Genomic DNA, 24916 nt, shown 5'->3' on the forward strand with positions numbered 1-24916 from the left:
TGAAGGGCCTGTTTCAGTGCTGTATCTCTAAATAAATAAATTGCTCATTCAGTCTACCAATCATTCACTCAATTATTCAGTAATTAGAATCATAAAATGGTTACAGCACTGAAGTAAGCCTTTCAGCCCAGCTCTTTGCAAGAACACCTGAACTTACCCTACTTCCCAAACCTTTCCCCATAGCCCTGCAATTTTCTTATCTTCAGATAATTATCCAATTCTGTTTTGAAGGCCTCAATTGAACCTGCCTCCACCACACTCTCAAGTCATACATTCCAGATCAAACCACTCGCTGCATTAAAAAAAAAAGCTTTTCCTCATGTCGCTGTAGTTTCCTTTGCCAATCGCTTTAAGTCGGTGTCCTCTGGTACTCAACCCTTCAGGCAATGGGAACAATTTCTCCCTATCTACCCTGCCTAGACCCCTCATGATTTTAACACCTCAATCAAATCTCCTCTTAATCTTCTCTTCTCCAAGGAGTTTCTCCAATCTATCCACATAACTAAAGACCAGAAGCAGTGGTGGTAGCGGTGTGAGGAGCCGGGGTATAAAAGCAGCGGAGAGCGATGCCCGACACCAGAAGCAGCGGTGGTGGCGGTGTGAGGAGCCGGGGTATAAAAGCAGCGGAGAGCGAGGCCCGACACCAGAAGCAGCGGTGGTGGCGGTGTGAGGAGCCGGGGTATAAAAGCAGCGGAGAGCGAGGCCCGACACCAGAAGCAGCGGTAGTGGCGGTGTGAGGAGCCGGGGTATAAAAGCAGCGGAGAGCGAGGCCCGACACCAGAAGCAGCGGTGTTGACGGTGCGAGTGCTTTGTTCTGTTCTGTGGACCTGCTTGACCAGCAAAAATAGAAGTCTGACATCACAGGAGGGCTGCCAGAAGTAACACTCGGGATGGAAATTGCAGTGAGTGGGGTAGTATGCTCCTCCTGTGAAATGTGGGCGATTAGGGAGAAGTCAAATGTCCCTGACGACTACATTTGCAGGAAGTGTGTCCAGCTGCAGCTCGTTTCAGATTGCATGGATCGGTTGGAGCGGCAGTTGGACTCACTGAGGAGCATACAGGAGTCAGAAAGTATCGTAGATCGGAGTTACAGGGAGGTGGTCACACCGCAGGTTCAGCCAGACAGATGGGTGACCACCAGGAGGGGCAGGCAGGTAGCACAGGAGTCCCCTGTGGCTATTCCCCTCAATAGCAAGTGTGCTGTTTTGGATACTGTTGGGGGGGATGGCCTCTCAGGGGAAAGCAGCAGCAGCAGCCAGGTCAATGGCACCACGACTGGCTCTGTTATACAGCAGGGAAGGTCAAAGTGTAGGCGAGCAGTAGTGTTAGGGGACTCTATAGTCAGAGGCACAGATAGGGGTTTCTGTGGCCATGAGCGAGAATCCAGGATGGTGTGTTGTCTCCCTGATGCCAGGGTCAAGGATGTCTCTGAGCGGGCACAGGGCATTCTGAAACGGGAGTGTGAGCAACCAGAAGTGATGATACATATTGGTACTGACAACATCGACAGGAAGAGAGATGAGGACCTGCAAAGTGAATATAACAAGTTAGGCAGAAGGTTAAAAAGCAGGACCTCTCGGGTTGTAATCTCAGGATTACTCCCTGTGCCACATGCTAGTGAGGGAAGGATTAGGAGGATTAGGCAAATGAATGTGTGGCTGAAGCGCTGGTGTAGGCGGGAGGGCTTCAGCTACTTGGATCATTGAGATCTCTTCTGGTGCAGTGATGACCTGTACAAGAGGGACGGGTTGCATCTGAACTGGAAGGGGACCAATATCCTTTTGGGGAGGTTTGCTAATACTACTTGGGAGGGTTTAAACTAGTCTGGCAGGGGGATGGGACCCAAAGTAGTCGTCTCTCAGATGAGATAGTTGAGACAAATGTTGAGGTTAAAGCAAGCAAGTCCAGTAGGCAGGCCAGGCAGGGGCAGGATAGGGAGCGTGGAAGGTCTGGTAGGCTAAACTGCATTTACTTAAATGCAAGAAGCCTTACAGGTAAGGCAGATGAACTCAGAGCATGGATCGGTACATGGGATTGTGATATTATAGCTATTACGGAAACGTGGTTGAGGGATGGGCAGGACTGGCAGCTCAATATTCCGGGGTACTGATGCTTTCAGCATGACAGAGGTGGAGGTAAGAGAGGTGGGGGAGTTGTGCTATTGATTAGCGAGGACATTACAACAGTACTTAGAGAGGATATCTCGGGAGAAACGTCCAGCGAGGCCATATGGGTAGAACTTAGAAATAAGAAAGGGTGATCACTTTGATGGGATTATACTATAGGCCCCCCAATAGTCAGAGGGAATTGGAGGAGAAATGTAGGGAAATCACAGATAGGTGTAGGAATTATAGGGTTGTAATAGTAGGTGATTTTAACTCCCCTAATATTGACTGGGACTGCCTTAGTGCTAAGGGATCAGACGAGGAAGAATTTGTTAAGTGTGTCCAGGATAGTTTTCTGAAGCAGTATGTGGATGGCCCTACTAGAGAAGGGGCTACACTCAACCTCCTCTTAGGAAATGAGGATGGGCAGGTGGTTGATGTGGCAGTGGGGGAGCACTTTGGGACCAGTGACCATAACTCTATTAGTTTCAAGATAGTTATGGAAAAGGATAGGACTGGTCCTCAGGTTGAAGTCTTAAATTGGGGGAAGGCTAATTTTGATGGCATCAGACAGGAACTCTCATCAGTTGAATGGGAGAGGCTGTTTACAGGTAAAGAGACGTCTGGCAAGTGAGAGGCTTTTAAAAGTGAGATAGGAAGAGTTCAGGGCCGGCATGTTCCTGTTAGATTGAAGGGCACGGCTGGAAAGTTTAGGGAACCTTGGTTGACGAGGGATATTGAGGGTCTGGTCAGGACATAGAAGGAGGCAAATGTCAGGTATAGGCAGCTGGGATCAAGCGAGTCCCTCGAGGAGTATAGGGGATGGAGGAGTACACTTAAGAAGGAAACTAGGGCGAAAAGGGGCCATGAGATTTCCCTGGCAGATAAGATAAAGGAGAATCCTAAAAGATTCTATAAGTATAAGAGTAAAAGGGTAGCTAGGGAGAGAGTAGGTCCCCTTAAGGATCAGTGTGGCAATCTATGTGTGAAGCCACGGGAAATGGGCAAGGTCTTAAATGTATATTTTTCGTCCATATTTACCGTGGAGAAGGTCATGGAAGCTAGTGAGTTCAAGGAAGGGAACAGCGATATCCTGGAGCATATCAACATTACAAAAGAAGGGCAACAGGGATAAGCCAGGGAACTACAGGCCAGTGAGCTTTACATCAGTGGTGGGAAAGTTATTGGAAGAGATTCTGAGAGACAGGATTTATATGCATTTGGAAAGGCATGGTCTGATTCGGGATAGTCAGCATGGCTTTGTGCGTGGGAAATCATGTCTCACAAATTTGATTGAGGTTTATGAGGAGGTGACCAAGAGGATTGACGAGGGCAGGACGGTGGATGTTGTCTACATGGACTTTAGCAAGGCCTTTGACAAGGTTCCGCATGGTAGGCTGGTCCAGAAGGTTCGAACACATGGGATCCAGGGCGAGCGAGCCAATTGGATACAAAATTGGCTTGGTGGTGGGAGGCAGAGAGTGGTGGAGGATTGTTTTTCAGATTGGAGGCAGGTGACCGGTGGTGTGCCGCAGGGATCAGTGCTGGGCCCTCTGTTGTTTGTCATATATATGAATGACTTGGATGTGAATGTAAGGGGCATGATTAGTAAGTTTGCTGATGACAGCAAAATTGGTGGTATAGTGGACAGTGAAGAAGGTTGTCTATGGTTACAACAGGATATAGATCAACTGGGAAAGTGGGCAAGGGATTGGAAAATGGAATTTAACGTATAGAAGTGTGAAGTGATGCATTTTGGGAAGTTAAACCCGGGCAGGACATATACAGTGAATAGCAGGGCCCTGGAGAGTGTTGTTGAGCAGAGAGACCTTGGGGTGCAAGTACATAGTTCCCTGAAAATGGTAACACAGGTAGACAGGGTGGTGAAGAAGGCATATGGCATGCTTGCCTTCATCGGCCGAGGCATTGAGTACAAGAGTTGGGATGTCATGACACAGTTGTACATAACGTTGGCTGGGACGCACTTGGAGTATTGTGTGCAGGAAAGATGTGATTAAGCTCGAGAGGGTGCAGAAAAGATTCACCAGGATGTTGCCTGGTTTGGAGGGCTTGAGTTATAAAGAGAGATTGGATAGCCTGGGTCTGTTTTCCCTGGAGCAAAGGAGGCTGAGAGAGGACATGATAGAGGTATATAAAATTATGAGAAGGATAGATAGGGTAGATAGCCAGAGTCTGTTTCCCATGGTAGAGGTGACTAAAACTGGAGGGCATAGGTTTAAGGTGAGAGGGAGGAGGTTTAAAGGGGATCAAAGGGGTAAATGTTTCACACAAAGAATAGTGGGTATCTGGAATGAGCTGCCAGAGGAGGTGGTGGAGGCAGGAACAGTAGCAACATTTAAGAGGCATCAGGACAGGTACTTGAATGAGCAAGGCAAAGAGGGATATGGAATTAATGCAGGCAGGTGGGATTAATATAGATAGGCATTATGGTCGGCATAGATGCGGTGGGCCGAAGGGCCTGTTTCTATGCTGTCCGATTCTATGACTGTGTGACTCTATGACTCCTCATCCTTGGAACCATTCTTGTGAATCTTTTCTGCACTCTCTCGAATGCCTTCACAATCTTCTGAAAGTGTGATGCTCAGAACTGTGCACAATACTGCCATTGAGGCCAAATGAGTATTTTATGAAGACTCACCTTTTGTACTCTATGCGTCTATTTATTAAGTCCAGGATCCCATATGCTTTATTACCCACTATCTCAACCTGCCCTGCCACCTTCAATGATTTGTGCACATATACCCCCAGCTCCCTTTGCTCCTGCACCCCCTTTCGAATTGTATCCTTTATTTTATATTGCCTCTCCTTATTCTTCCTACCAAAATGAATCACTTCACACTTCTCTGCATTAAATTTCATCTGCCACTTGTCCACCCATTCCACCAGCCCATGTCCTCTTGAAGTTTCTCACTATCTCTTCACAGTTCACAATACTTCCAAGTTTTGTGCCATCCCCAAATTTTGAAGTTATGCCCCATACACCAAGCCTAGGTCATTAATATAAATCAGGAAAAGCAGAGAGCCCCACTATAAACCTTCCTCCAATCCGAAAAACAACCACTCACCGCTACTCTCTGTTTCCTGTTCCTCAGTTAATGTTGTATCCATGCCGCTATTGTCCTTCACAATCTATGGGTTTTAACTTTGTTGACAAGCCTGTTATGTGACACTTCATCAAATGCCTTTTCAAAGTCCACATACACCACATCAACTGCATTACCCTCATTAACCCTCTCTGCTATTTTTTATTTATTCATTCATGGGATGTGGGCTTCGCTGACTCGGCCAACATTAATTGCCCTTGAGAAGGTGGTGGTGAGATGTTACCTCATCAAATAACTCAAACAAGCTAGTTGGTTAAACAAGATTTGCCTTTAACAAATCCATGCTGGCTTTCTTAAATAATCCACCTCTGTCCAAGTGACTGTTAAAGTCATGAATTATCATTTCTAAAAGCTTTCCCACCACTGAGGTTAAACTGACTGGGATGTCATTGTTGGGCTTGTCCTTGCACCCTTTTTTGAATAAGAATGTAATATTTGTAATTCTCCAGATCTTTGGCACCACCCCTGTAAATTAGGAGGATTGGAAGATTATGGTCAATGCTTCTGTCCACCCTTACTTCCCTCAGCATCCTCAGATGTATCCCATCTCTCCTGGTGACTTACCAACTTTAATTTAAGCCAGCCTTTCAATACCTCCTCCTTATCAATCTATAGCTCATCAAGTATCTTTTTCACTATGACTTCTACAGCATCCTCTTCCTTGGTAAGAACAGACACAAAGTACACATTTAACACCTCAACCATGCCCTCTGCCTCCATACATAGATCTCCTTTTGGTCTCTACGTCGCCCAGTTCCCCTTTTTACCACTCTTACTATTTATATGTCTATAGCGGACTTTTGGATTTCCTCTGTTAGCTGCCAGTCTCTTCTCATAGTCTCTCTTTGCTTCTCATTTCCTTTGTCACTTCCCCTTGAACCTTCCATATTCAACATAGTTATCACTTGTACTATCAACCTGGTGATTGTCATACACCCCCATTTTCTGCTTCATCTTTCCATCTCTCTCATCATCCCGGCTTTGTTTGTCCTACCGTTCCCCATCATGGGAATGTACATTGACTATACCTAAACCATTTCATCTTTAATGGCAGCCGATTGTTCAGTTACGGTTATGCCTGGCAATCTTTGATTCTAATTTCCATTCTCTCCCCATTGATATTGGCCCTCCCCCAATTTAGTATTGAGTATTTAGATTACTCCTCCTTTTCCATGGTTAACCTAAACCTTATGATACTATGATCACTGTTCCCTAAAAATTCCTTGACTGTCACTTGATCCAATTGACTGATCTCATTCCCCAGGATCAAATCCAGCAATGCCTTCTTCTTTGTAGGGCCAGAAATATACTCTTCAAAAATGTTTTTCTCTTTTACACTTTTACTGCCCTAATCTATATTAAGATAATTCAAGTTCCCCATTATTGCTACTCTATAGTTTTTGCAGCTTTCACTAATTTCCCTGCAAATTTGTTCCTTTATATCTTTCCCACTTGCTGATGGCCTATAGAACACACCCCGTAGTGTAGCGGTACCTCAATTGTTTCTTAACTCTAAAGAAATCAATTCTGTCCTTGACTCCTCTTGGACATCCTCTCTCTCCAGCACTGTAATATTCTCCTTAATAAATACTGCCACCCCTCCTCCTTTCATTCCTCCCCAACTTAATTTATTTAGAGATACAGCACTGAAACAGGCCCTTCGGCCCACCAAGTCTGTGCCGACCATCAACCACCCATTTATACTAATCCTACATTAACCCCATATTCCCTACCGCATCCACACCTTTCTCCTACCACCTACCTACACTAGGGACAATTTACAATGGCCAATTTACCTATCAACCTGCAAGTCTTTGGCTGCGGGAGGAATCCGGAGCACACAGCGAAAACCCAAGCGGTCACAGGGAGAACTTGCAAACTCCGCACAGGCAGTAGCCAGAATTGAAGCTGGGTCGCTGGAGCTGTGAGGCTGCGGGGCTAACAACTGCGCCACTGTGCCGCCCATCCAGAAATATTTAGTACCCAGTCCTGCCCTTTTTGAACCAGGTCTTCATTATTGCCGTGACATCAGATTCCAATATGACTATCTGCACCTGCAGCTCACCACACTCCATGCATTTACATACATGCACTGTTCATCAAATTTAGAACGAATGCATTTCCCACTCGTCTGGCACTAGTTAATATCCAGTTTAAACCCTCCCCAACAGCACTAGCAAACCACCCCATGAGGACATTTGAGGTGTAAACTTCTGGCCTGTACAGGTCCCAGTTCTCCCAGAAAATCTTCCAATGTTCCAGGAATCTAAAGCCCTCCCCCCGCAAGCATTCATCTGCTCTGTGCTCCTATTTCTATACTCACTAGTGTATTGCACCTGGAATAATCCAAATATGACTACCTTTGAGATCCTGCTTTCTAGCTATCTAAAATACAATTGCAGGATCTTGTCCCTCTTTCTATCTATGTCATTGGTACCGATATGGACCATGACCTCTGAATGTTCACACTCCCCCCTCTGAATGTTGACCCTAGCATCAGGGAGGCGACGCACCATCCTGGATTCACATCTACAGCTGCAGCAATGCCAGTCTATGTCCCTCACTGTTGAATCCCCTATTACTATTGCTTTTCCAAACATCCTCCACCCCCACACCACACCCCACCCCCCATACAGCTAAGCCACCCATGGTGCCATGGACTTGGCTCTGGCTGCACTCCCCAGATGAACCATCACCCTCATCAGTATTCAGAACTGAGTATTGGTTGGCGGGTGAGATGCACTCAGGAGACTCCTGCTCTACCTGCCTCTTCCTTCTTGTCTGTCTGGTGCTCACCCATTCCCTTTCTGCCTGCAAAACCTTAAGCTGTGGGGTGATCACCTCCTGAAACATGCTATCCATGATATTTAAAGCCTGCTGAATGTGGGTACGGAGGCGAGTGCGATTTGAATATTGCATTCATGGAGGTCAGCACCGCCACCTGCCGCCTCTGGAACACGACGCCATTTTTAAAGGGATACCAACAGCGAGGGAATGAATCGAGTGCACGACACCAATTAATTGCCTGTTGAACTCTTAAAGAGCTCATTAGCAGCAATTTTTAAAGATTTAAAGGCTGGGAATATGGAGGATGCCATGGGGGGAATACAGCAGGAGGCCATAAGAGATATGGGAAGTGCTGATTAAAAGACTGCAAAGGCCCTAAAAAGAGCGCAGCTTCATCAAAAGTGCCACAGAATGGTCAGTGCTGCACCTGTAAGACTTGCTTTTCTCAGTGGTGAGTGGCAGAAAACATGACATTGGACAGAGCAGCAGCAGATGCAACCTCCTGGACAGCAGGAGGCCAGAGGATCACAGCGAGGGGCTGCAAGGGGAGGAAAGCGCTACCCAAGACATCAGGTGCACAGTCCAAGAGTCAGTTACCTACAAATGACCAGTACCGTAGGAGGCTGTGCCTATCCAGGCAGACGGTCTCGGTCTTGTGTGCTCTGAGCCACAATGACCTGAGGCCTCAAGGCCCCCATGGCAGTACTCAACTTACAGCCATCAAGGTCTCAGTCACCCTAAACTTCTATGCAACCAGGTCATTCCAGGGATCAGCTGTGGACCTAGGTGGCATCTCGCAATTGGCATCTCATTAGGCCATCAGGCAGGTCACAGATGCCCTTTTCAGGACAGCAGAGACTACAACCACTTTGACACTTTGAGACCTTAAAACCGCATTAATAAGAGACCACATTGTAGTCAGTATTACTGATGAATCCCGATCAGATTTATTGCAATCTAAAAAAGACCTCACCCTGGATGAAGCAATTCAGTTGGTGAGACAAGCAGAGGTCCGGAAGAACAACAGAGCAATCCTGAGAGGTGAAGAAAGACCTTGGTTCAGGAAACCTCCAGCCACAGTACAGTTCCTTAATCAGAGGATTGTGAAAGAAGCACCAGAAAAGAAGGTACGGGGTGGGAGGGTGGGGCGTGGGGAGGAGTGCAAGACACCATGAAACCCTGTCAGTGCTGTGGTGCCAGAAAGACCCACAGGTATGAACAGTGTCACACAAACAAAGCAGAATGCTTCCACTGTAAGAAAATAGGCCATTTTTGGAAGATGTGCCAAAGTAAAGTCTCTACTCCCACAAGTTCAAAACAAAAAATTTTCAAGCAGAGAGTTCAACTAATGAAGTTGAACAGTCTTCATTAGGAGGGAAATCAAAAAGCTTCCTTGGTGAGATCAGTGACCATAATCAAGCATTGTGGTCTGCAGGTATATAAGTCAATGGATATGTCACTAATTTTAAACTGAACACTGGAGCAAGTATAACGGTCTTATCAGACAAAGAGCCATGGTAATCAACGTATTAACTGCAACAAACAGAAACTCAGTTACATGGCCCAGGAGGGATGGAACTGGAAGTTAAGGGAAAGCTACAGGCAGCACTCCAATACAAGCACAAGCAGATATTGGAAACACTGTATGTTCGAAGGAATCTGGAATTCTCTCTCTTAAGTAGAAGAGCTTGTATTGGCCTTTATCTTATAAGCAAAGTGGAAGAAGTTAAGCAACAAGAATCCGGGAATCACTTCCAAGAGGAATTTCCGAAATTAGTCTAGGCAGACTGATGCCAGTCTTCAGCCAATTCGATTCATTCCGCGTGATATCAAAAAACGACTGAAGGCACTGGATACTGCAAAAGCTATGGGCCCTGACAATATTCTGGCAATAGGACTGAAGACCTGTGCTCCAGAACTTGCTGCACCCCTAGCCAAGCTGTTCCAGTACAGCTACAATACTGGCATGAACTCGGTAATGTGGAAAATTGCCCAGGTATATCCTGTACTCAAAAAGCAGGAAAAATCCAACCCGGCCAATTACCGCCCTAGCAGTTTATCGATCATTAGCAAAGTGATGGAAGGTGTTGTTGACAGTGCCATCAAGCGGCACTTGCTTAGCAATAATCTGCTCAGTGATGCTCGGTTTGGGTTCCGCCAGGGCCACTCAGCTCCTGACCTCATTACAGCCTTGGATCAAACATGGACAAAAGAGCTGAACTCCAGAGGTGAGGTGAGAGTGACCGCCCTTGACATCAAGGCAGTCTTTGACTGAGTATGGCATCAAGGAGCCCTAGCAAAACTGAAGTCAATGGGAATCAGGGGGAAAAGTCTCCGCTGGTTGGAGTCATACTTAGTGTAAAGGAAGATGGTTGTGGTTGTTGGAGGACAATCATCTGAGCTCCAGGACATCACTGCAGGAGTTCCTCAGTGTAGTGTCCGAGGCCCAACCATCTTCAGCTGCTTCATCAATGACCTTCCTTCAATCATAAGGTCAGAAGTGGGGATGTTCGCTGATGATTGCAAAATGTTCAGTACCATTCGCGACTCTTCGGATACTGAAGCAGTCCTTGTAGAAATGCAGCAAGACCTGGACAATATCCAGGCTTGGGCTGATAAGTGGCAAGTAACATTCGCACCACACAAGTGCCAGGCAATGACCATCTCCAACAAGAGAGAATCTAACCATCTCCCCTTGACATTCAATGGCATTACCATCGCTGAATCCCCCACTATCAACATCCTAGGGTGTTACCATTGACCAGAAACTGAACTGGAATAGCCATATAAATACCGTGGCTACAAGAGTAGGTCAGAGGCTGGGAATCCTGAGGTGAGTGACTCACCTCCTGACTCCCCAAATCCTGTCCACCATCTACAAGGCACAAGTCAGGAGTGTGATGGAATACTCTCCACTTGTCTGGATGGGTGCAGCTCCAACAACACTCAAGAAGCTCAACACCATCCAGGACAAAGCAGCCCGCTTGATTGGTACCCCATCCACAAACATTCACTCCCTCCAGCACCAATGCACAGTAACAGCAGTGCGTACCATCTACAAGTTGCACTGCAGCAACGCACCAAAGCTCCTTAGACAGCACCTTCCAAACCTGCAATCTCTACCACCTAGAAGGACAAGGGCAGCAGATGCACAGGAACACCATCACCTGCAAGTTCCCCTCCAAGCCACATACCATCCTAACTTGGAACTATATCACCATTCCTTCATTGTAACTGGGTCAAAATCCTGGAACTCCCTTCCTCACAACACTGTGGGTATACCAACCCCACATGGACTGCTGCAGTTCAAGAAGGTAGCTTCTCAAGTGCAATTAGGGATGGGCAATAAATGCTGGCCTAGTCAGAGATGCCCCCATCCCATGACCAAATAACAGAAAAATAACTGCTAAACTATTAAACTAAACTTTTAATGCCCAAGAGATTCCACACCCACTAATGAAGCAAGTCCAACATTAATTGGAAGGCATGATCAGGACGGGAGTCATTTCTCCTGTTAGTGAACCTACAGAATGGTGTTCAGGAATGTTTCCAGTTCCTAGACCTAACGGTGATCTTCGTATTTCTGTAGACTTAACTTGATAAGGCTGTGGTGTGAGAAATTCAGACGATGTCCTCAGTGGACGAAAGTTTGACAAAGTTATCCAAAAGTACCGTCTTCACGAAGCTTGACATGAATAGTGGCTTTTGGCAAGTTCCATTGGATAAGAAGTCAAGGTTATTGACAACCTTCACTATTTCCTTTGGAAGATTTTGTTTCAATCATCTACCTTTCAGTATCACGTCAGCACTGGAAATATTCCAAAGAACTATGATGAACATTCTACTGTGATGAAGCATAGGTTTAATAGGCTTAATTAGGTAGAATTTATAAATAATTAATACATTATACCTTCGAGAATTAAAGATGGAATAAATAGTCATTTTTTAAGACTCACGGAACTCCCCTTTTAAGAGCAGAGTTAAAAAATTTATAAACATCTCAGTTACAATAGAATGTGAACCAAAAACACCTTTTAAGTTAAAAAAAATCCATTCCAAGGTCTTCCAAGGTCTCTGCTACAATGGAATTAGAAGATGAAACACACTGGGATATCATATGTGAGGTCAATATAGATAACTATAAACTTAATTCGTTGATAGTGTTGGCGATATAGACAGACTGACTCAAGAGGATGATGCAAGGTACGATAAAAAAACAATTACAGATAATAAATCACAAAATGAAATGGTACTTATAAAAACAGTTGCCAAGTAAACCGAATTACAAACATTTTGACCAGATAAAAGCTCACACTTCAAGAGAAGGGAATTTCCAGCAAATACATTAAGTGGGAATGGTAGCTAATGATATTACCATATATGGATCTCAAAAGCAGGAAGAACACACACAGAAATGTAACACCTATGTTCTAAAAGATGAGATGGTGGACTAGAAATTGTATAAACATGAGAGTTTTGAATAAAAAAACAGAAGTATTGAATTCCTCATCAATGCTTCTCAACCTATGGTACTCAGGGAATTTAAGGTAAAAGATTACTTTAAATTTTGATGGATATTCTAAGATATTTTGCTGTAACGTTTTCAAGGTTAAACTTTTGGATTCTATTTTAGAAATAAGATTATGTTTTACATCTCTTCGTAATCTTTGATATTATAGTATATTTAGCCACTTAAGGTGTATTGCATGTTCAATTCTTTAATAAATATATAAAAGTTAATAAATCGTCCCATGTAGCATTCTGTATTCAACTACAAGAACCACCTCTCTGTGTCTCCTTAAGTGGGGAGATACTTATTGAAGAGAGTTTTCCAGACCCTTATAATATCTGGGACATTTATGACTTAGCTATAATTATTTTAAAAATAGGCTATCCGAAAGATAGTAATATTCTCTGTTAGTGTTCGTTCTTTGAGGGAAGACTAGTTCAGTTCTTCAGACCCAAACAAGTGTCTGTAGGAATGTGTCTGGTCTGAACTTAATTAAGGGAGACTTACAGGGATGTACGTTTGATTTCGTTCAGTCCCTATGACTGGTTAAAGTCATAAATCACTTCATTACAAGGCCTTAAAGGTATAATATACCATTTAGATGACTTCTTAGTTCATGGTGAATCCATTGAAGAACATGACCTGAGGGTTAGTTACCAGGGGGCACAGATTTAAGGTGATTGGTAGAAGGATTAGAGGGAATATGAGGGGAAAAAATTTCATCCAGAGGGTGGTGGGTGTCTGGATTTCACTGCCAGGAACAGTGGTGGAGGCAGAAACCCTCAACTCATTAAAATGTACCTGGACATGCACCTGAAATGCTGGAACCTGCAAGGCTATGGACCAGCTGCTGGAAGGTGGGATTAGATTGGGCAGCTAGATTTTTCGGCTGGTGCAGACATGATGGGCTGAATGGCCTCCTTCTGTGCTGTAATTTTTCCATGATTCTTTGGTTCTATGGTTAGAATGGTTTTGAATTGTCTACAAGAGGAAGGCCTGACACTTAAATGAAAAGTATGAGTTTTCAAAAATGTCTTATTCGTTTTTTAGGACACATTGTCAGTTGCAACGGCATGATGGCAGACCCACAAAAGATGGAAGCCATTAGTGAATTCCCACTTCCTACTTCTGTCCAAGATCTTCAACAATTCCTTGACATGGTCAATAAATTAGTAAAGATTTTTACCCAATCTAGCCCAAGTTACTGACCCTTTACAACATCGATAAAGGAAAGCTCAAGCACGGGGTTGGCATGCACATCATAGAATAGAATAATAGAAAGTTTAAGGCACAGAAAGAGGCAACTTGGCCCATGAGGAGCCAGCATTTCAAAGGATCAAGGAGATGCTGATTTCGCCAGATATCATAGTGCATTATGACCCCTCACTGACAACCACAATTGCAGCCGATACCTCATCTACAGGGGTGGGACAGTCCTTTTTCAAAAACAGCCAGATGGAAATTGAAGATTAGTTTAGGATGCATTATAAGCATTGTCTGACACTGAGACGAGGGTTCGCTGTAATAGAGAAGGATGTTCTCACACTCAGGTTGACTTGTGAGAATTTCTCAGATTATATTATCGGTTTAACGGTTGTCATAGAGACAGAGCACAAACCCCTAGCTTCCTTATTTGCTGAAAAGGAACTCGCTGGAATGCCTCCACGGATCCAGAGGTTCTGGATAAGGCTAATGAGGTTCACATATTTTCAGAGCATGACCTTCCCCCCTTTTTATTTTGAGTTTTCTTTATCTGTTTATTTTATTTTAGTTTGTTTAGTTTGTTCCCACTGTGCCTGCCCACTGTTTTTTTTCATGTTTGTTCTTGGAGCCACACTGTTCATTTTTTGGTCAATTAACACCCTCTCTACACTAACACTTTGTCTTTCAACACACCATTAATATACCGTTTGCCTTTGCTCCATGACCTTCTGGTCAGTAATTCTCTGTGACCTTGTCCTATCAACATCTTCACTTTGGTTATCTTTTGCCCCATCCCCACTTTACTTGCTTTAAACCGATTACATTTCGAATATTTGCCAATCCTGATGAAGGGTCACTGACCTGAAATGTTAACTCTGCTTCTCTCTCCACAGATGCTGTCAGACAAAGAACAAAGAACAGTACATCACAGGAACAGGCCATTCGGCCCTCCAAGCCTGCGCCGATCATGATGCCTGTCTAAACTAAAACCTTCTGCACTTCCGGGGCCCATATCCCTCTATTCCCATCCTATTCATGTATTTTTCAAGATGTCTCTTAAACGTCTCTATGGTACCTGCTTCCACCACCTCCCCCGGCAGCAAGTTCCAGGCACTCACCACCCTCTGTGTAAAGAACTTGCCTCGCACATCCCCTCTAAACTTTGCGCCTCGCACCTTAAACCTATGTCCCCTAGTAACTGACTCTTCCACCCTGGGAAAAAGCTTCTGACTATCCACTCTGTCCATGCCGCTCATAACTTTGTAAGCCTCTATCATGTCGCCCCTCCAGCTCCGTCGTTGCAGTGAATACAATCCAAGTTTATCCAACCTCTCCTCATAGCTAATGCCCTCCAGACCAGGCAACATCCTGGTAAACCTCTTCTGTACCCTCTCCCAAGCCTCCACGTCCTTCTGGTAGTGTTGGGACCAGAATTGTACACAATATTCCAAGTGTGGCCTAACTAAGGTTCTGTACGGCTGCAGCATGACTTGCCAATTTTTATACTCTATGCCCCGACCAATGAAGGCAAGCATGCTGTATGCCTTCTTGACTACCTTATCCACCTGTGTTGCCACTTTCAGTGACCTGTGGACCTGTACGCCCAGATCTCTCTGCCTGTCAATACTCATAAGGGTTCTGCTATTTACTGTATATTTCCCACCAGTATTAGACCTTCCAAAATACATTATCTGACATTTGTCCGGATTAAACTCCATCTGCCATTTCTCCGCCCAAGTCTCCAACCGATCTATATCCTGCTGTATCCTCTGACAATCCTCATCATTATCCGCAACTCCACCAACCTTTGTGTTTTCCGCAAACTTACTAATCAGACCAGCTACATTTTCCTCCAAATCATTTATTTATATTACAAACAGCAAAGGTCCCAGCACTGATCCCTGTGGAACACCACGAGTCACATCCCTCCATTCAGAAAAGCACCCTTCCACTGCTACCCTCTGTCTTCTATGACAGAGCCAGTTCTGTATCCATCTTGCCAGCTCACCTCTGATCCCGTGTTACTTCACCTTTTGTACCAGTCTGCCATGAGGGACCTTGTCAAAGGCTTTACTGAAGTCCATGTAGACAACATCCACTGCCCTTCCTTCATCAATCATCTTCGTCACTTCCTCAAAAAACTCGATCAAGTTAGTGAGACACGACCTCCTCTTCACAAAACCATGCTGCCTCTCGCTAATAAGTCCATTTGTTTCCAAATGGGAGTAAATCCTGTCCCGAAGAATCCTCTCTAATAATTTCCCTACCACTGACGTAAGGCTCACCGGCCTATAATTTCCTGGATTATCCTTGCTACCCTTCGTAAACAAAGGAACAACATTGGCTATTCTCCAGTCCTCTGGGACCTCACCTGTAGCCAATGAGGATACAAAGATTTCTGTCAAGGCCCCAGCAATTTCCTCCCTTGCCTCCCTCAGTATTCTGGGGTGGGTCCCATCAGGAGCTGTGGACTTATCCACCTTAATATTTTTCAAGATGCCCAACACCTCCTCCATTTTGATATCGACATGACCCAGGCGATCTACACACCCTTCCCTGGACTCATCATCCACCAAGCCCTTCTCTTGGGTGAATACTGATGCAAAGTACTCATTTAGTACCTCGCCCATTTCCTCTGGCTCCACGCAGAGATTCCCTCCTCTGTCCTTGAGTGGGCCAACCCTTTCCCTGGCTACCCTCCTGCTCTTTATACACGTATAAAAAGCCTTGGGATTTTCCTTTATCCTGTTTGTCAATGACTTTTCATGACCCCTTTTAGCCCTCCTGACTCCTTGCTTCAGTTCCTTCCGACTTTCTTTATATTCCTCAAGGGCTCGCCTGTTCCCAGGCTTCTAGCCCTTGCAAATGCTTCCTTTTTCTTTTTGACTAGTCTCACAATATCCCGCGTTACCCAAGGTTCCCGAAATTTGCCAAACCTTTCCTTCACCCTCACAGGAACATGCTGGTCCTGGATTCTAATCAACTGACGTTTGAAAGACTCCCACATGTCAGATGTTGATTTACCCCCAAACAGCTGCCCCCAATCTAAATTCTATGTTATAATTAGCCTTCCCCCAATTTAGCACCTTCACCCGAGGACTACTCTTATCCACAAGTACCTTAAAACTTACAGCATTATGGTCACTGTTCCCAAAATGCTCCCCTACTGAAACTTCGACCACCTGGCCGGGCTCATTCCCGAATACCAGGTCCAGTACGGCCCCTTCCCTGGTTGGACTATTTACATATTGTTTCAAGAAGCCCTCCTGGATGCTCCTTCCAAATTCTGCCCCATCCAAGCCCCGAGCACTAAGTGAGTCCCAGTCAATACAGGGGAAGTTAAAATCACCCACCACTACAACCCTGTTATCTATACATCTTTCAAAAATCTGAATATTTCCAGCATTTGTTTTTATTGCATTACTGATCCCATCTGGAGTAGTCAGTCTTTATGTGTAGTCGAAACTAACACAGATTCAATGAAAACACAATAGCAATGACCCCAGCCAGTGGAAAGATTTCCCCTGATTCCCATTGCCTTCAATTTAATAGGGATCTTTGATGCCACAATCGGTCAAATGTTGCCTTGATGTTAAGGACAGTCACTCTCACCTCACCTTTGGACTTCAGCTCTTTTGTCCATGTTTGGACCAATGCTGTAATGAGGTCTGAAGCTGAGCCCTCCTGGTGGAAGTCAAACTGAGCATCAGTGAGCAGGTTATTGTTGAGTATGTGCTGTTTGATAGAACTGTCGACGACTTTGCTGATGATTGGGAGTCGACTGATGGGGCGGTAATAGGCTGGATTGGATTTTTCCTGATTTTGATGGACTAAACATTCCTGGACAATTTTCCACATTGTTGGGTAGATGCCAATGTTGTAGCTGTGCTGAAACAGCTTGGCTACAGGAACTGCTAGTCCTGGAACACAAGTCTTCAGCACTACAGCCGGGATGTTGTCAGGCCCATAGCCTTTGCTGTATCCAGCTGTTACTTGATAGAGTATATAGAGTCAATCAAATTGGTTGAAGACTGGAGTCTATCATGCTGGAGACCTCAGGAAGAGGCCAAAATACATCATCCACTCGGCACTTCTGGCTGAAGATGGTTGTAAATACCTCATCCTTATCTTTTGCACTCAAATGCTGAGCTCCCCCATCATTGCACATGGGGATGTTTGTGCAGCCTTCTCCTTCAATTAATTTTTTTATTCATTCATGGGATGTGGGCCTTGCTGGCTAGACCAGCGTTTATTGCCCATCCCTAATTGCCGAGACGTTGGCAGTGAGCTGCCTTCTTCAACCGCTGCAGTCCATGTGAGGTAGGTACAACCACAGTACAGTTAGGAGGAGAGTTCCAGGATTTTGATCCAATGACAGTGAAGGAACGGTGATAGATTTCCAAGTCAGGATGGTGTGTGGCTTGGAGGGGAACTTGCAGGTGGTGATGTTCCCATGCATCTGCTGCCCTTGTCCTTCTAGGTGGTAGAGGTGGCGGGTTTGGAAGGTGCTGTCTAAGGAGCCTTGGTGCGTTGCTGCAAGGCATGTTGTAGATGGTACACACTGCTGCCACTGGGCATCGGTGGTGCAGGCAGTGAATATTGAAGGTGGTGGATGGGGTGACAAACAAGTGGACTGCTATGTCCTGGATAGTGTCGGACTCCTGTCTGCTTCCATCTCTTTCTCACAGAATTGAAGAACCACTGAAGACATATGAACTCCAAGAGAGAAAAGTCTCCTACAGTGAACAAGGTTTAAGACGAATACTGGGCCCCAAAGGAAATCAAGACTGCCTACAATCAAGGACTCTGCAGTGAGCTTGAAGTACAGTAACAATTCTCTTCAGAGATTGTCTCAGACTTGTTCACTTTATTTTTCTTCTGCTCTTTTCTGTCTCTATTTGCATGTGCATATGGCATACAGGTGCTAGCGTGGGTACGGAGTGTATCTGCAGGTGTTAACCGAATTATAGTTTAAGTTTTAATAAATTTCACTTTTCTTCTTTAAACCTAAGAAAGCCTGTTTGTGCTTATTTCTTTGCCTTATAATTGGAAAGTGATGAACAAGGATTCACCAAGGGGGAGATCAAAACTCAGTATGTTTAAAAATTACATCCTGTTACAGCAAGACCAGGTAAAGTCTGAAAGAGACCCCTAGACACCTTTCTCACCTGGTCGTTACACAGTCGTAAATGATCTGCCCCTTATCCTGAGACTCTGCCCCCGTGTTCCAGATTTCCCAGCCGGGGGAAACTACCTCTCAGTATCTACCCTGTCAAGCCCCCTCAAAATCCTTTATGTTTCAATGAGATCACCTCTCATTCTTCTGAACTCCAGAAAAAATAAACCCAATTCACTCAGTCTGTCATCATAGGACAGCCCTTTCATCCCAGGGACCAATCTAGTTAACCTTTGCTGTACTGCCTCCAATGCAAGATATCCTTCCTTAAATGTGGAGACCAGAACAGTGCACAGTACTCCAGCTGTGGTCTCACCAAGGCCTTCTACAACTGTAGCAAAACCACTTTATACTTGTACTCCAATCCCCTTGCAATAAGGGCCAACATTCCTTTTTGAACAGCAGTAGCAGTGAGAGTGTGAGCCAGGGCGCAGCTGGGAAGGTAAGTTTCAGTATAAAGTACTTACCAAGCGATTCGGCGGACGCGGACACGGGGACTGCTAGGTAAGTGAAATTATATATTCGGGCAGTGGCTAAACCCGAAACACTACACCTGTAGTGTCTCCCACCCATCCTCCTCCTCTAACCAAAAAAAAAGGACTCTTGTGTGGAGGGCTTGGTAAGGTAAGGTTTTCCTTTATTTTACTTAATCTCTGTGTCAATTTAGAGCAGAGGGGATGGAAGCTAGGGCAGTTGCATGCTCCTCTTGCAGGATGTGGGAGGAAAGGGTCAACACTTGTGTCCCTGCTGACTTCACCTGCGAGAAGTGCACCCAACTCCAGCTCCTCGCAGACCACGTTAGGGAACTGGAGCTGGAGCTGGATGAACTTCGGATCATTCAGGATGCTGAGGGGGTGATAGCGAGCAGTTATAGGGAAGTAGTGACACCTAAGTTACAGGATAAAGGTAGCTGGGTGACCGTCAGGGGAGGGAAAGGGAATAGGTGCACAGTGCAGGGATCCCCTGTGGCCGTCCCCCTCAATAATATGTATACTGTTTTGGATGCAGTTGGGGGGGACGACCTACCAGAGGAAAGCCACAGCGGCCAGGTCTCTGGCACTGAGCCTGGCTCAGTGGCTCAGAAGGGAAGGGGGGAGAATAGGAGAGCGATGGTGATAGGAGATTCAATGGTTAGAGGAACAGACAGGAGATTCTGTGGTCGCGAACGAGACTCCCGGATGGTATGTTTCCTCCCGGGTGCCGGGGTCAGGGATTTATTAATTTATTTTTTATATTTAGAGATACAGCACTGAAACAGGCCCTTCGGCCCACTGAGCCTGTGCCGACCAACAACCACCCATTTATACTAACCCTACACTAACCCCATATTCTCCACCATTCCCCTACCACCTACCTACACTAGGGGCAATTTACAATGGCCAATTTACCTATCAACCTGCAAGTCTTTTGGAGGTGGGAGGAAACCGGAGCACTCGGAGGAAACCCACGCAGACACAGGGCGAACTTGCAAACTCCGCACAGGCAGTACCCAGAATCGAACCCGGGTCGCTGGAGCTGTGAGGCTGCGGTGCTAACCACTGCGCCACTGTGCCGCCCCTTGTCTTGGATCGAGTCTACGGGATTCGTAAGGGGGAGGGGGAGCAGCCAGAAGTCGTGGTAAACATCGGTACCAATGACATAGCTAGGAAAAGGGATGAGGACCTGAAAAGCGAATATAGGGAGTTAGGTTGGAAGCTAAAAGGCAGGACGAGCAGAGTAGTAATCTCAGGATTGATACCGGTGCCACGTGCTAGTGAGGCTAGAAACAGAGAGCGAGTGCAGCTGAACACGTGGCTACAGAGCTGGTGGAGGAGGGAGGGCTTCAGATATGTGGATCATTGGGATACCTTCTGGGGAAGGTGGGACCTGTACAAGAAGGACGGGTTACATCTGAACTGGAGGGGCACCAATATCCTGGGCGGGAGGTTTGCTAGCGCTCTTCGGGAGGGTTTAAACTAGTTTGGCAGGGGGATGGGAACCTGAGCTACGGATCAGTGGATGGGGTAGCTGTTGAACAGGCAGATACAGAGTGCAGAGAGTCTGTGAGGAAGGTTAGACAGTTGACAGGGCAAAGTTGCAGCCAGTATGATGGGTTGAAGTGTGTCTATTTTAACGCAAGAAGTGTCAGGAATAAGGGTGATGAACTTAGAGCATGGATCAGTACTTGGAGCTACGATGTTGTGGCCATTATGGAGACTTGGATATCACAGGGGCAGGAATGGATGTCGGATGTTCTGGGGTTTAGATGTTTCAAAAGGAATAGGGAGGGAGGTAAAAGAGGTGGGGGAGTGGCATTGCTAATCAAGGATAGTATCACAGCTACAGAAAGGGAAGTTGTCGAGGAGGGTTTGTCTACTGAGTCATTATGGGTGGAAGTCAGAAACAGGAAAGGAGCAGTCACTTTATTGGGAGTTTTCTATCGACCCCCCAATAGCAACAGAGACACGGAGGAACAGATTGAGAGGCAGATTTTGGAAAGGTGCAGATGTAACAGGGTTGTTGTCATGGGTGACTTCAACTTCCCTAATATTGATTGGAACCTCCTTAGTGCAAATAGTTTGGATGGAGCAGTTTTTGTCAGGTGTGTCCAGGAAGGTTTCCTGACTCAATATGTAGATAGGCCGACCAGAGGGGAGACTATGTTGGATTTGGTGCTTGGCAACGAACCAGGCCAGGTGGCAGATCTCTCGGTGGGAGAGCGTTTCGGTGATAGTGATCACAACTCCCTGACCTTTACTATAGTCATGGAGAGGGACAGGAGCAGACGGGATGGGAAAATATTTAATTGGGGGAGGGGAAATTACAATGCTATTAGGCAGGAACTGGGGAGCATAAATTGGGAACAGATGTTATCAGGGAAATGCACGACAGAAATGTGGAGGTTGTTTAGGGAGCACTTGCTGCGACTGCTGGATAGGTTTGTCCCGATGAGGCAAGGAAGGGATGGTAGGGTGAAGGAACCTTGGATGACAAGAGATGTGGAACAGCTAGTCAAGAGGAAGAAGGAAGCTTACTTAAGGTTGAGGAAGCAAGGATCAGACAGGGCTCTAGAGGGTTACAAGGTATCCAGGAAGGAACTGAAGAATGGACTTAGGAGAGCAAGAAGGGGACATGAAAAAGTCTTGGCGGGTAGGATTAAGGAAAATCCCAAGGCGTTCTACACTTATGTGAGGAACAAGAGGATGGCCGGAGTGAGGGTAGGGCCGATCAGGGATAGTGGAGGGAACTTGTGCCTGGAGTCGGAGGAGGTAGGGGAGGTCCTAAATGAATACTTTGCTTCAGTATTCACTAGTGAGAGGGACCTTGTTTTTTCTGAGGACAGCGTGGAACAGGCTGATGTTAAGAGGGAGGATGTGCTGGAAATTTTGAAAGACATCAGGACAGATAAGTCCCAGGGGCCAGACGGGATATACCCAAGGATATTACGGGAAGCGAGGGAAGAGATTGCTGCTCCTTTGGCGATGATCTTTGCGTCCTCACTGTCCACTGTAGTTGTACCGGATGATTGGAGGGTGGCAAATGTTGTTCCCTTGTTCAAGAAAGGGAATAGGGAATACCCTGGGAACTATAGACCAGTCAGTCTTCCGTCGGTAGTGGACAAATTATTGGAGAGGATTCTGAGAGACAGGATTTATGATTATTTGGAAAAGCATAGTTTGATTAGAGACAGTCAGCATGGCTTTGTGAGGGGCAGGTCATGCCTCACAAGCCTTATTGAATTCTTTGAGGATGTGACAAAACATGTTGATGAAGGAAGAGCAGTGGATGTGGTGTATATGGATTTTAGCAAAGCGTTTGATAAGGTTCCCCATGGTAGGCTCATTCAGAAAGTAAGGAGACATGGGATACAGGGGAAGTTGGCTGTCTGGATACAGAATTGGCTGGCCTACAGAAGACAGAGGGTGGTAGTAGATGGAAAGTATTCAGCCTGGAGCTCGGTGACCAGTGGTGTTCCGCAGGGATCTGTTCTGGGACCTCTGTTCTTTGTGATTTTTATAAATGACTTGGATGAGGAAGTGGAAGGCTGAGTTAGCAAGTTTGCTGATGACATGAAGGTTGCTGGAGTTGTGGATAGTGTGGAAGGCTGTTGTAGGCTGCAGCGGGACATTGACAGGATGCAGAGCTGGGCTGAGAAGTGGCAGATGGAGTTCAACCTGGAAAAGTGTGAAGTGATTCATTTTGGAAGGTCGAATTTGAATGCAGAATACAGGCTTAAAGACAGGATTCTTGGTAGTGTGGAGGAACAGAGGGATCTTGGGGTCCATGTCCATAGATCGCTCAAAGTTGCCACCCAAGTTGATAGGGTTGTTAAGAAGGCGTATGGTGTGTTGGCTTTCATTAACAGGGGGATTGAGTTTAAGAGCCACGAGGTTATGCTGCAGCTCTATAAAGCCCTGGTTCAACCACACTTGGAATATTGTGTTCAGTTCTGGTCACCTCATTATTGGAAGGATGTAGAAGCTTTAGAGAGGGTGCAGAGGAGATTTACCAGGATGCTGCCTGGACTGGAGGGCATGTCTTAGGAAGAAAGGTTGAGAGAGCTAGGGCTTTTCTCATTGGAGCGAAGAAGGGTGAGAGGTGACTTGATAGAGGGGTACAAGATGATGAGAGGCATAGATAGAGTGGATAGACAGAGACTTTTTCCCAGGGTGGAAAGGACTATCACCAGGGGGCATAATTTTAAGGTGATTGGAGGAAGGTTTCGGAGAGATGTCAGAGGTAGGTTCTTTACACAGAGAGTGGTGGGTGCGTAGAATGCGCTGCCAGCGGTGGTAGTAGAAGCAGATACATTTGGGACATTTAAGCGACTCTTGGATAGGTACATGGATGATAGTAGAATGAAGGGTATGTAGGTAGTTTGATCCTAGAGTAGGTTAAAGGTTCGGCACAACATCGTGGGCCGAAGGGCCTGTACTGTGCTGTACTGTTCTATGTTCTTTCTATGTTCATTCCATTTGCCTTCCTAATTGCTTGCTGTTCCTGCATGCTCACCTTCTGTGCTTCTCATACAAGTACACCCAAATCCCTCTGAACATCAACATTAACAAATTTCACACATTTTAAAAAATATTCTGCTTTTCTATTCTGACCACCAAAGTGAATAACCGCACACTTCTCCACATTATACTCCGTTTGCCATCTGTTTCCCACTCACTTAACCTGTCTATATCTCTTTGCAGCCTCTTTGTGTCTTCCTCAAACCTTACATTCCCACCTAGCTTCGTATCATCAGCAAACTTAGATACATTACCCTCTGTCTCTTCATCTAAGACACAAATATAGATTGCAAATTACTGAGGCCCCAGCACCAATTCTTGTGGCACTCCATGAGTTACAACCTGTCAACTTGAAAATGCCCCGTTTACCCCTATTCCTTGCTTCCTGTCCATTCACTAATCCTCTATCTCTGCTAATATATCACCCCCAACTCCGTGACCCCTTATCTTGCATCTTTTGTGTGGCACCTTATCAAATGCCTTTTGGAAATCCAGGTATACTCCATCTGCTGTTCCTCTTTGCCTACCCTTCAAGTTTCATCCTCAAAACAGTGCAATAAATTTGTCAAACACAGTTTTCCTTTCATAAAACCATGTTGACTTTGTCTGGTGATATTATAATTTTCTAACTGTATTGCTAAGACTTCCTTAATAATAGATTCCAGCACTTTCCCGACAACTAATGTCAGACTAACTGGCCTGTAGTTCCCTGTTTTCTCTCCCCCTCCTTTCTTGAATAGTTGTGTCACACTTCCTAACTTCCAATCTGTTGGGACTATTCTAGAATCCAGGGAATTTTGGAAAATCATAACCAGTGCATCAACTGTAACACTTACTCAGCAATAACCTTCTCACCGATTCATGAGGAGTTTACAGTGCTGACTTCTGTTGATTCTTTGGATTTTCTTGCCTGTTTTCAGTTTGGGTTCTGACAGGGTCTCTCAGTTCCAGGTCTCATTACAACCTTGGTTCAAACATGGGGCTGAATTTTATCAGCCTGTTTCGGGTCCCGG

The sequence above is a fragment of the Heterodontus francisci genome, chromosome 11 (assembly GCF_036365525.1).
Source record: "Heterodontus francisci isolate sHetFra1 chromosome 11, sHetFra1.hap1, whole genome shotgun sequence".
Lineage (NCBI taxonomy): Eukaryota > Metazoa > Chordata > Chondrichthyes > Heterodontiformes > Heterodontidae > Heterodontus > Heterodontus francisci.